Source organism: Psittacula echo, assembly GCF_963264785.1.
Source record: "Psittacula echo genome assembly, chromosome: 22".
NCBI lineage: Eukaryota > Metazoa > Chordata > Aves > Psittaciformes > Psittacidae > Psittacula > Psittacula echo.
The window spans coordinates 6,260,991-6,273,689 of NC_137758.1; positions in this window are offsets into that span (position 1 = coordinate 6,260,991).

A 12,699-nucleotide genomic window follows, 5' to 3' on the forward strand; every position below is an offset into this window, starting at 1 on the left:
GGCAGAGCTCAGAATGGGCTCCTTTAGTTATCCTCATTTTATTTATCCTCTCCTTTTGGTTTTTTCCCAGCCAGGGAAACCCTCCCCATGTGCTCTGGCTCACCCAGCCGTGGGTCGCTGTGGGGCTGTGGGTGCGTCCCCAGGGTTTTGCTGCTTCTCCTTTCAGACCAGGCTCTCTGTGAGCAGGGAAAGCTCCTGGCGCTGCTCCTGCCCCAGTTCCCGTGCCTCAGTTTCCTCATCCCGTGGGGATGCGGCAGCAGGACCGGGGTTACTTCAGGTTGTGTTTTGAGGTCGGTGAAGAGCAGCTGCGGGGGGGGTATTATTAATATTAATAACCAGGCTGGGTCAGGGCTCAGGTGCTGGGGAGGGACGGGAGGAGGACGTGAAGCAGCCCTGAGTCACAGGGCAGGAGCAGCCCTGCGCTGAGCCCTGACACACTCACTGCACCCCAGGCTGCCCTGCTCATCCCACCCGGGGCTGGAACCTTCCTCATCCTCATGGGTGGGGAAACAGGCTCCAGGGTTTGGGAGAGCAGCAGCCGTGGGGCAGAGCTGAGCACTGGGCTGCTCATCACACCCCAGGCCCTGCGTGGCCACAGCTGCCTCTGTGAGCAGTGATTGAGAGCCCAGCCCGGCTCCCTGCGAGCTTCTTAATTAAGAACTACATTTAATTAGCAGCGCCCCAGCTGTGACTCAGCCGATGGTCGTGATCCAAGCAAAAGCCCGGCTCCAGCTCAAGCCTCCCCCAAGCTGTGACCCCCCCGGCTCCGCAGTGGGACCTCATCACCCCCCAGGCACCACCCGGTGCCCCCTGCGGGTTTTGGGGTGAGTTTTCCCCTATGCTGGTGGCAGGTTGGGGCCGGGACCATCCTCACACACACACACACACAGGGTGTCATCCTCACCCGGGGCAATTACCCATTGCCCCACTGTGAATAATCATATTAATAACCTATTTACTGGGCTATAAATAGCCTCGATAATAACAGCCTGGGCTTTCCAGGAATAGAGCACCAAAAATGCAGGGAAAGCCATTCCCCTCTGCCTGGGATGCAGTGGGGAAACTGAGGCACGGCTGGTTCGGGGCACGACCCAGCCGTCTGCCAGGCAGCTGTGGAATTTGCTCCCGACTAAACCGTCATGTAAATGAGCCCTTATGTATATTTATAGGTGCCATCCTGCCAGCTGGAATCTCAGAGGGGAGAAAATAAACTGGGAAAGCGCCTGGAACAGGAGGGAGGTGCTTCACACCTCAGCCCCCAGTGCTGGGTGTCTGTCCCTGGTCCTGGGTGCCCAGACCTGCACCCCGGGGTGCTCAGCTCTGGTCCTGGGCGCCACATCCCTGAATGCCCCCATCCTGGGTGCGCTGAGGCTGCTGCAGGCTGCAATGGGCTTTCGGGTTGGGATAATTTGGGGATGCTGCCAGCACTGGGTATAGTGGGGTCACAGTGAGCAATGCTGCAGCACCTTTGGTATCCCTGTGCAGAATGGACTGGCACAAGGGGTCCCCCCGCAGTTATCAGGGTGGCACCTCCCTCCCCAGAGCTGATGAGTGCCCCTTGCTTGCTGTGCACACATGTGTGCATGCATACATGTACATACATGTGTGTGGCTGTGCGTGCATGTGGCTGTGCTGATTGCAGAGCACCCACCCTGCGGGCAGCCGGGGCAGGGAGCAAGGCAGCAGCACCCATAGCGGGGGAGCAGAGCACCCAGGGGTGCCGTCACCCGGCTTTCCCTCAGCCTCCATCCGCAGCGGCGCTGGGCAGGGAGCGTGCAGCGGGAGCGAGGATCATTAGGGATGCAGACAGCGCTGTGTGCTAATGTTTCCTGTCTCGAGAAGGCAGCAGCAGCCTGCGGCCTGCCCACCACCTCAGCACCGGCCTCCCCTCCACACCCTGCGCCTACCCCATGCCAGGGTGCAGCCCCACTGCCTGCTTTCCAGAGCAGCGGTTGCCGTGGTCCCAGCAGGGCGTTGGGGGATGCGATGATGCCAAGGCCCAGTGTGATCCTGCGCCATCCCAGGGCGCGGCTCCTCCCTGGAAAGGGAGGCAGCAAGGGTTTGGGAGCAGGGATGCTGATGGGGCTTTGTGCTGCAGCATCTTCCTCCCCAGCCCCCCGCTGCTCCCGAGCACTCGCCACCGTGATTCCCTGCAGTGGGCTAAAAATATCCCCAGGAGCTGCCGCCGGGCGCCGGCACTGGGAGGGGATGTAAATAACTGGGAGGGGAAAGCTCACACTCGTCCCACGTTGCTCCCTCCGGCCCTTCCCGGCTGCGGGAGGAGGTCAGAGCCCCCGTCCTGCTGGAGGGGCAGTTGGACAGATGGGGATGTGCAGGGAAACGGGGATGGAGCAGCCTCTGCCCCTCGGCTGTGTGGGGAAACTGAGACACAAGTGGTGTCCTTCTGGGGTGAGGGGAGGTGATGGGTCCGTTTCAGAGCTGCCAGGGCAGAGGGGACCAGTCCCGTGCTGATGGCAGGGCTGGGGGTGACACAAACTGTCTGTGTCAGATGCATCCCTCTGCATCAAACCTGTCCCTTTGCAGCAGCTCCAGCCCCCTGCAGCAGAACCAGGCTCCTGCAGCTGATCCATTCATCTGTGATGGATCTGTCCCTTTGCACCAGCTCCATTCTTCTGCGTTGGCTCCTTCCCTTTCCACTGGATCCACCCTGCTGCCTCAGATCCATCCTGCTACCATGGATCCATCTCACTGCCTCAGATCCATCCTGCTTCATCAGAGCATCCCCAGACCAGAATTGCCTTTCTTTTCCCACAACACTCTCCTCGGGGTGGGGGCTGAGCCCTGGGGACCCGCTCAGGAAATCTGCCCCCTTCCCTCCCACCACTCCATCCCAAGGGACCACACTCCCACCTCTGATCCATGCATCAAGCTGGGGCAGTTCTCATGCCCATGCACTTCAGGCCAGCTGCCTCCAAGGCCACAGGGAATGAGCTGCAAGGATGGGGGGGGGTCCTGATTCGGTCCCACCATCCCACTGGGGCTGAGCATCCATGAGGACATCCCCCCTTCCCACCATCCCTCCCTCCTCTCTCCCGTTCTCGCCGCATCCCCGCCTGCCCCAGCAGAGCTGCCAAAGCACAGGGCAAACGGGGACAACCCGGCAGAGAGAGGGATTTTTGGAGGCGTTTATTTCCCTCCATCAAAATCCACCAGGCGGAGAAAGCAGAGGGGGAGAGGATGGGGAAACCCATCACAGGGAACGCCGCCCACCCCCACGCTGGTGCTGTATTTATCCCCCCCCCGTACCACATTTCATGTCGGCCCGGTAATGAAGCCGGGTGATAAACAGCAGCGTGCCGGTAAGCGCTGAATCCCCGCCCGCTCCCGGAGCTCACACGCTGCCTCCGCGGCGCACCGTGGCTGTGTCCCCAGCCCTGTCCCCGCCCCGGCCTTACACCGCAGCCAGGCCGCCACCACCGGGCAGTTTCGGCCACGCACAGACACGTTTGGCCGCATTCCCCTGGCTCCAACCCCAGCCAGTGCTGGGAATCGGCTCCAAAAGCCGTGTTTTGTGGGAGAGCACCCGCTGGGCAGTGACATTTCACCAGCTGATGGAGGCTGCGGGAGAGCGCGGGGATGCTCCTGCCTCCCTGCTCTGGATGCTCGGGTGGCCACACAGTGGGTCACCACTGCCTTGTCCCCAGGGTGCCTAACTGGTTCCAGTGGGTTCATCCGACCCAGGAGCAGATGCCCCGTTTTCCAGCCCCCAAACCCCATCGCGACACCCCTAACCCCCTCCCTGCATCCTGCCGCCTCCCTGCACTCATCCTGCACCCTCTGGCCTCAGGTCCCTGGGGGGGTGCAGGAGGACCCAAACTCGGCTGTGGTTTCCCTCCCCAGCAGGTCAGTGTGTCCTCAGAGAGCCAAAGTGACACATTTGTAAGTGCAGCCGCTGGTGGGATGCTCTGGGCTCCTTCCCAGCACCAAACCCCCTCCAAAGCAGCTCCCGAAACCCACTCCAGGCCCTCAGCCCAGCCTGGAACCCACAGATGCTGATACATCTGGAAGGCACATCTGGGGCCGTGCACTTCCGAGGCTCGGTGTCACCCTCGGTGGGGAGGGACAAGGCCCATCCCAAGTGCCACGGAAGTCCCCATGGTCTCCAGGAGCTGGAGTTCAAAGTCCCCCCCCTCCGTGCTGCTGATCCCCTCCACAAGTTACAGAAGGTGCTTGGACCTGGCGAGCAGCTGGTGTGAAGCTGTAATTACCGTAATTAGCTCAGGGATCGCGTTCCCTCCCCAGGCTAATTTCGTTTCTACAGTAACCAGCCCGAGAGGTGTGTGTGTGCTCGGAGCCAGCCGGAGACAGGAGCCCTGGCAGCCAAACCAGCACCCCGAAACCAGCCCGAAACTCGGGGCCACCCCCAAATCCACGCACCCTAGGGCTCAGCAGAGCTTCAAGTGTTTCCCATCATCCCAACGGGGTCATTTGCTGCCAGCAGCATCCATCCGGCTCCTGGAAGAGACCGGCTGACAGTGCCCAAATGCAATGGTGGGTTTAGAAGCAGGCAGAGCCTAGGCTTGTTCTTGCTGCTGGTATTTTCTGTAACCCAATATCCCCCTGATGGAAGAGCCATTTGGGAGGAAACCATAAAAGCTTCAGGAAATGGGTATTAATTCACCCCGTGGCAATAAAAGGGAAGGAGGGCTCTAGGCAGCGCGTCCGCCTCGGGGCTGGGGAGCACAACCTCTGCCCATCTTGGGGCAGATCCCCCCATCACAGGGAATTAACCCCCCCCCCCCGAGTGTTTCTGGATGGAAAAGGGATGCTGCAGCGCAGGAGCTCTGAGGTCTCACCCAAATGAAGCATCACCAGCCCCTCGAGTTGAGTGTCTGGAGATGGAGTGTGGTTGGGGCGACTTTCTCACCCTGGGATTTTGGAGCAGATCCAGCTCCAAACGCCAAACCCTTCTCTGACCACATCCCTCCCTGATGCCAACCAGCCTTGGCATGGAGACGGCAATCCTGCAGCACGGGCAGAGGCTGGGGCTGCACCTGATCCATAGACTGAGCAGGGAGGAAGAAGAATGAGGGAACACCGTGCTCTCACCCTGCACAAGGACAAGGGCTGGGCAATACCACTGCAGTGCTGCTCCAGTCCCTGTACCATGGCAATCACTGCAGTAGCATCATCCTGCCAGGGAAAAGGGCCCTGGGCTGAGCAGGATCCATCCCGCTGCTTGTAGATGGAGCAGGGTGATGCTCTGGGGAGCCCCAGGGGATGCAAGTGCAGTGCCCTGGGCTCACCGCTCACATGGGGCTATGAATAGTGCTGGAAAGCAGGTTGTGATGCTCCCATCACTCCGTGGAGGATTCAGCAGCCCGAAAAGCCAGCAGGGTGCAGGGAGGGGACTGGGGGGGGTGCGGAGCAGGGACCACCACACTCCTGTCCTCTGCTCCAGGCACCGCCGAGCAGCGTTTCCCGGGCAGCAGCAGCAGGACCGGGACGGAGGTGAATTTTGCTGAGTGGTTGCTTTTAAAAATAACTCTGCCTTTGTCAGCAGGTCAGGGCTGCTCCACATGGAATAATCGCAGCCGCCCAGCCCTGCCCTGCTCCCGGCGCTCGCTGCCAGCCCCAGCCGGGATGCAGCGGGAGGGTGATGGACCACAGCGCCTCCGTTGGCATTGTGGTCCCCAGGGGGTCAACATCTCATGGGGGATGCGATGCTCTGCAGCCCCCACCCTGCTTCCCCCAGAACCCAGCCCAAAAGGAGCTGGGTGATGCCCTGAGGTTGCATCTCTTGGGATGGGGGGAATAAGGGAAGATGTGAGAGGCGTCAGGGCGCGTGGGGATGGAGCTGTCGGGCGTTTGCTGGAACGGCTGATTCATACAGTAATTACACCTTAAATGAGAGCACGTTTGTGCAGGGATGAAAGATGCTCACATGAGCCAAGGCAGGAGCTCGTCTGCTCTTCCTCTGCCAAAGGCTTTGCCCTGGCTGCCACTGCGGCCGGGAAGGAGCAGATCCAACTGCCTTTCACCAGGAGCAGGGAAAATCATAGAATCCCAGCCTGGTTTAGGTTGGAAGGGAGCTTAAAGCTCCTCCAGCTCCAACCCCTGCCACAGCCAGGGACCCCTTCCACTGGAGCAGCTTGCTCCAAGCCCCTGTGTCCAACCTGGCCTTGAACACTGCCAGGGATGGGGCAGCCACAGCTTCTCTGGGCACCCTGGGCCAGCGCCTCAGCACCCTCACAGGGAAGAGCTTCTGCCTAAGAGCTCAGCTCAGTCTCCCCTCTGGCAGGTTAAAGCCATTCCCCTTGGCCTGTCCCTACAGGCCCTTGTCCCAAGCCCCTCTCCAGTTTTCCTGCAGCCCCTTTAGGCACTGGAGCTGCTCTCAGGTCTCCCCTTCAGGAGCCTTCTCTTCTCCAGGCTGCCCCAGCCCAGCTCTCTCAGCCTGGCTCCAGAGCAGAGCTGCTCCAGCCCTCGCAGCATCTCCATGGCCTCCTCTGCCCTCGCTCCAGCAGCTCCACGTCCCTCTTGTGCTGCTGCCCCAGAGCTGGATCAGGGCAGCAGGGGGGGCTCCCCAGAGCATAGCAGAGGGGCAGGATCCCCTCCCTGCCCTGTTGGTGCTCTGGGGTGCAGCCCAGCACAGGCGGGCTCTGGGCTCTGAGTGCAAGCTGACAGCTTTTGGGCAGGAATTGAAGGGTGGAAAGGAGGGAACACGGAGGTGATGGGGACAACCTGGGGCAGAATGGACAAGTGGAGGGGAAGGAAGGTGAAACCCTGTGACGCAAATGATGTCTCCATCCCAGTCTCTTTTTGGGGCATCCTGGGAGCAAACACTGGTGTTGCACAGATAAGTTTCAGTCTGTGAAGGGAGTAGATACAGTGCAGGAACCACAGGCACCTTATTGCTCCTTACAAAGACCCGTGGGGCTACAGTGTGTGGGGAGAAACCCGCTTGGTAGGACTCCATCACCAGGACACAGGAGGGTGGAAACCAGAGGATACACTGAAAAGGGACTCAGGCTGCTGGGAGCTGCCATTCAGGCTCCCCTGGGCAATGTTCCCCCACAGTGGAGCAGTGGCTGGCTCCTCAGCATCCTGATGCAGACGTTCTCATGTGCCCTTTGCCAGGCACTGGGGACATCATGACACTGCCACCAGAGTGAATGCCAGCAGCAAGACCAGATCTCACAGAGAAATCCTCAGCCTTGTTCAGGTCTGATTTACACCCTGGAGATGCTCCCATGCTCAGTAAAGCCACTGCTGACTGATAGCAATGTGACAGCATCCCACTCTGAGCCACCTGCACCCTCCCAGCACCCGGGGTCAGCCCTGGCCACCCACCCTCCCGCAGCCCCATCTGCCCACGATGGCATCACCCCACGGAGCCATCCCTGCTGCCAGGATGCAGGGATGATGCTCCCCAGCACCCTGCAGCACCCCTGGCTGCTTCTATCCCTATCAGGCTGCAGTGGGACAGTGCATCCCTATGCAGTCCTGTGGGGAAACATCACCAGGGTCCACCAGCACCCCCCACTCTGGTGTCTGGTGGGTACCAGCTCAGCTGGAGGCTGATCCAGCTATGGAGCACTGGGGACCTTTCCACATCCCCATCACACATCTGAAGTCACCCCCTCCCTTGTTACAAAATGCCTCCCAGAGACCTTCCCGTTAAAATCCAACCCATTGGCACATGTGGGTTTGTGGTCAGCAGAGGGGATGGGATGGATTTGGCCTCCCATCCCTCCTCCTCACCCCCCATGCTGTTTCAGATGGGAGAAAGGGCATTGCAGCCTTGGGTTTCCTCCTTGTTTTTCAAATACTAAAGGCAGGGAGCAGGTTGGGATTGTGCTGCTCATGGAGGGGCTGGGAGGGGAAAACAGGGAGGGTGGATACAAAAGGTTTCCTGTGGTGAGCTGGGCACTCAGGGAACAGGCTGAAAGGGGGTGAGTGCTTTGTGTTTCATGCTTGAAGGCACCGAGGCTTTTACCAGCCTTCCCATGGTGATTTAAGGCCAGTGCAGCAGCTCAGGATTCGGGAGGGGACTTGGAGCCATGGCAGGGAAAGCTCCAGGACCCTCCATGTCTGCCCAGGGTGAAGCCTGGTCCTGGCTTGGGAATGCCCTAAATGGGCAGGTACCAAATGTGAATGCTCATGAGGCAGCTACAGAGTAAACAAACGTCTCTGCGCAAGAGCCTGGTATAGATACCTGCCCTTGGATGTCACTTTAAAGACTGGCTATGGGCCCCAGTCCCTGCTGTCCCCTTGTCTCCCTCCTGCTCATCCCATGGACTGCATCCCTTCTCAGAGGGGTATTTACTGTCACAGGGAGTGTGTTAATCATAGATTCATGGAATGGTTTAGGTTGGAAGGGACCTTAAAGCTCCTCCAGCTCCAGCCCCTGCCACGGGCAGGGACCCCTTCCACTGGAGCAGCTTGCTCCAAGCCCCTGTGTCCAACCTGGCCTTGAACACTGCCAGGGATGGGGCAGCCACAGCTTCTCTGGGCACCCTGGGCCAGCGCCTCAGCACCCTCACAGGGAAGAGCTTCTGCCTAAGAGCTCATCTCAGTCTCCCCTCTGGCAGGTTCAAGCCATTCCCCTTGGCCTGTCCCTACAGGCCCTTGTCCCAAGCCCCTCTCCAGGTTTCCTGCAGCCCCTTTAGGCACTGGAAGCTGCTCTAAGGTTATCAGCTCACCCGGGCCTGTGCAAATGAGCATGTTTGCAGATGGCTGCTCCCCAGCACAGGGATCTGGGGACCAACTGCAACCCTCAGACCCATTTGCTCTTGCTCACAGAGTGCAGCCCACGTTTTGGGGAGCGCATAGGGCTCAACCTCATGCTTCAGCCGGTTTGGCAGCAACACATTTTGGAACTGAGGTTTTGCTGCTCTCACTGGCACAGCCCAGCAGACCTCAGCTGTGCCAAGTTTCGGACCCCCCAAGTGCATCCCAGGACAAGAACATCTCCTTCAGGTGCCCTATTCTCCACCCTCTGTCCCAGCCACCTCCAACCCAGCTGCAGGTCTCACAACCATCCCCATCCCATCTCCCAGGCTGAGCTGGATCCATCCCATTACCCCTCACCCTACCTGCCCCAGGGCTACTTAAGCCCTGAGCAGCCTCAGTTGAGTTTTCCCTCTCTGGGCTTTGCTCTTTTTGCTAATTCTGCCTTAAACCAGGCCAGTGGCTGCTTGCCTCCTGTGCCAAGGCTCTTCTGCTTCATCCTGGGCAAGATGTGGATGAGAAAAGGGCTGGAAGGAGCAGGGATGGTGCAGGGTAAGGCCACATCATGGCAAGTAACTGGTGTGAATGGCAGCAGGGGCTCACTGGAGGACCCATGCGCTGTAAGGGGGTGATAGCAGAAAAGCTCCTGAAGAAGCTACAGGTATTTTGCAGCTCAGGGAGGGAACTGGAAAGGAGAAGTGAGGGTGTGAGAAACAGTCATGCAGGACCTGAGGTTTGCTGGGGAAAGGCATAGGGAAAGTGTGAGCTCCAAATGAGGTGAGAGTGGCCAAGGATGGGGCTGCAGCAGGGGTGCAGGTAGGAGGGTTAGTCTGGGTGCATGGCGGGAGCATCTCAGCTTGGGATGCACCAGGATGGTGAATGGAAACAGCTCAGCATCATTGGGAAAACAGCCCTTGGGCCACCCCCAGCACTGCTGGCTCCTAACACCAGCCTGGAAAGGGGCACAGGGGCTGCAGCTGTGTCTGAAGGAGCTCAATTTACTGCAGCCATGCCTGGGGCGTTACTGTAAAGACCCCAAGGGAATGAAATGCCAGGTTCCTGCTGACCCCCCGCCGAGTGGCTCTGCAGGATGCAGGGACCCCTCTCCAGGGGGAAAGGGCTTTACAGAGGGAAGGCAGAGCCGATAACCCCCGGCTGCCCTTCCAGAGCGCAGGAAGCCGCAGATAAAAGCACCGCAGGCCAAGCTGGGCACAGCTCCAGGCCTGGCTTAGGCTGATACCAGCCCTGAGGGGCGACCTCTCCCTTGGGCTCAGCCACCTCCCCCACTTCACCCTAAATTCCCCCCTGATAAGCAGCTTGCACCACTCTGATTGACCCGGCTGATACCCAGCCATGCCCTTACCCTGCTCGTATTCAGCTCTGACCACAATTTGGGGAGGAAAATCTTGTTTATTGCCAAAGAGACCTGCAGCAATGCCCACATCAACTCCCAAAGCCCTGTGAAAGCCTCTGGCATCACAGGTTGAGGCTGGGAGGAGCAGGAGGAGGGGAAGCAGCTGCTTTGAGGGTTATTAATGAGCAGCGAGTGATGGGAAAGCTGAGGATCAATTGAAACAAAGGAGTTCAATGGTAAAAAGAAACGTTTGGGGAGTAATGGGAGTCCATTTCTCCAGCCCACTGTCGGAAGCGCATCCTGTTCAACATCCATCAATTATCCCAGCTTGCAAATGCATTAGAGTAATGAGGAATTATCCATCAAATACACTTAAAGCCAGTGCCCCCCTCTGCCAGCGGCCCTGCAAAGAGCCACTTCAGGAAGGCAAAATAGCCTGAAGGTGGATGCGGGGAGTGGGGCAGCGAGGAGGCCCCGGGGCTGTACCCCCTGGAGCCTGGTCCAGCCTGGAGTATGCATTCCCAGCTCCTGGGCTTGGCTCCCCCCTCTGGTACCCACATTTCCTTCAGAACCCTGCGGTGACACCAGCTGGTGTCTCCCATGGGCAGCCCAGGTACCCACTCTCTGTGCCTCAGTTTCCCCCGTTCCTCCTGTAATGCTGCCTGGGGCCACCCATGGGTGCTGCTCATGTTTGTGCCATGTCCCCCATCACCTCTCTTCCCAGGAACAGAAGTAGTGGTGAGTGTGGTGTGTGGCATGGAAGCTGAGTTCCTGGAAACCCATCTTCTTCCAGTGCCTTCTGCCCCCACGCTGGCAGAAGAGGGATGTGGGGTGCAAAAGGGCCTTGCAGCCCCTTTGGGTGCCAGTCCCTGCACTGAGTGCACCCAGCAGAAGATAGCAGCACCTTTCATGTAGGATCCTGCTCTGGCATCAGCGGGAAAAAGGCCTGGAGAAGCTGCAGGTCTGGACTTTGTGTGTGATGGGATGACCCCATCCCCATGGATGGGTTTGGAAAGTGGCTGTGGGACCTGGGCAAAGGGGAAGTTAAGGGATATGAGGTCGGCTGGTGATCCCGGGTAATTAAAAGGGTTTGACCCCTTCGGTGCTGGATTTGGGGCCAAGCCTGGAGTTTTCCAACCTGGGTGATGCAAACCTCGGCCAGCAGCTCTGGTGCTGTGATGTGAGGGACACCTCCTCCTCCCCAGGGACAGGGCTGGGTTTATTGCTGTGTTCCTCCAGCAACAGGATTTGGGAAGCTGGGGCTGCTCTATGGTGCTTTGCTGTGGATTCTCTGATGTCTGATGCTGTGGTTGTGGGCAGGCTCCTGCCTCTGCCTTCATGTAGGGGGAGAACTGAAGAGCAGAAGTCAGTGTTTGTATACCTGCCTGGGTCTCCTCAGCTCTGCAAGCACCCGTTTGGGGTTGGAGGTAGCCAGCAGGTTCAAGAGTCCATGGGAGGAGGTGAGTGGATAACCAGCACATTCACAGCCTGTTTCCATGAGGAACAGAGAGAAAAAACAGCTCCTGGGCTCCTTTTTCCCTCATCTCTCCATCTCCCAAACCCATCTGGCAGCCCCATGGGGCTCAGCAGCACTGCACTGGCCTGGGTACCAGCCCATTCCTTGATGGGTGGCTCGGTGGTGAGCTGAGGTTTCCTGGAGGAGCCCTGGGTCTGATAACAGTAACTGCCATTAGGTGTCACAAGAGCATCAGGTCTTTGCTCTTCCTGGGGAGATGGGCAGTGGCATGGGACAGAAGGGATGGGTGATGAGGTGCCCTTTGGGGTGGCACCTCAGGCAGCAGAGACGAGCTCCGGCTGCTGGGAGGAGACCCTGTGATGCCACTGTCAACCCTGGAGGCCACCACCCTTCAGTGCCCCACTGCTGCCCAGCTGTCCCTGTCACCTCCTGGCTGTCCTGCCCTGGCGCTGGGGACAGGCAGGAGGTGGCACCAGGTTGCTGCTGTCCCGCACTTGGCCCTTCAATAACCCCCTGCCTTTTATTGCACGAAAGCAAAAGCAGCGGCTGCTCTTGAGGAGCTGACCAGCGCTGGTGCAGCTCCTCCCTGCAGCCAGTGTCCTCCCAGTGCCCGGGGGAAGCTCCGAGCTGAGACATCTCCAAACCCATAAGCCATTCCTTCTCATTTCCAGCCACGGAGGTTGCAAGGGCACAGCCATGCGGGCTCTGGGTGCTCCTCTATGGATGGATGCTCCATGGATTGATCCCTCCTGGGATTCCCGCTCCATTCTTGCTCCTCAGGCCACCTTTCGCTGTCCCATGCCAGGGCACGCTCAGACAATCCTGCAGGAATTTTCAGTTCTTCCCCAAAACACCATTTTCCTCTTTACTTTTGCAACACAACCTGAAACAAAGCAGCATCTGGGGCTCAGCGCCTCCATAAGGTGCCACTGGGAAAAGCTTTTCCCTCCTCTCCAGTGCTCGGTACAAAGCTGTGGTGAGCTGATAAAGCTGAAAACACCGGCTTCCTTGGGGGAAGGAGTGGGATTGGAGCTGCCTCAGGAAGCATCTCTCCCCCTTCCCTCCTGCCAGCCTCCAGAGGGGATGGAGGTGGCCGAGTGGGAGAGCCCAGAGTGCTGGGCTGGAATAGCTTCCCGGCCCATCACGTCATCTCTCCCCGCTCGGAGAAGCTGAGTTC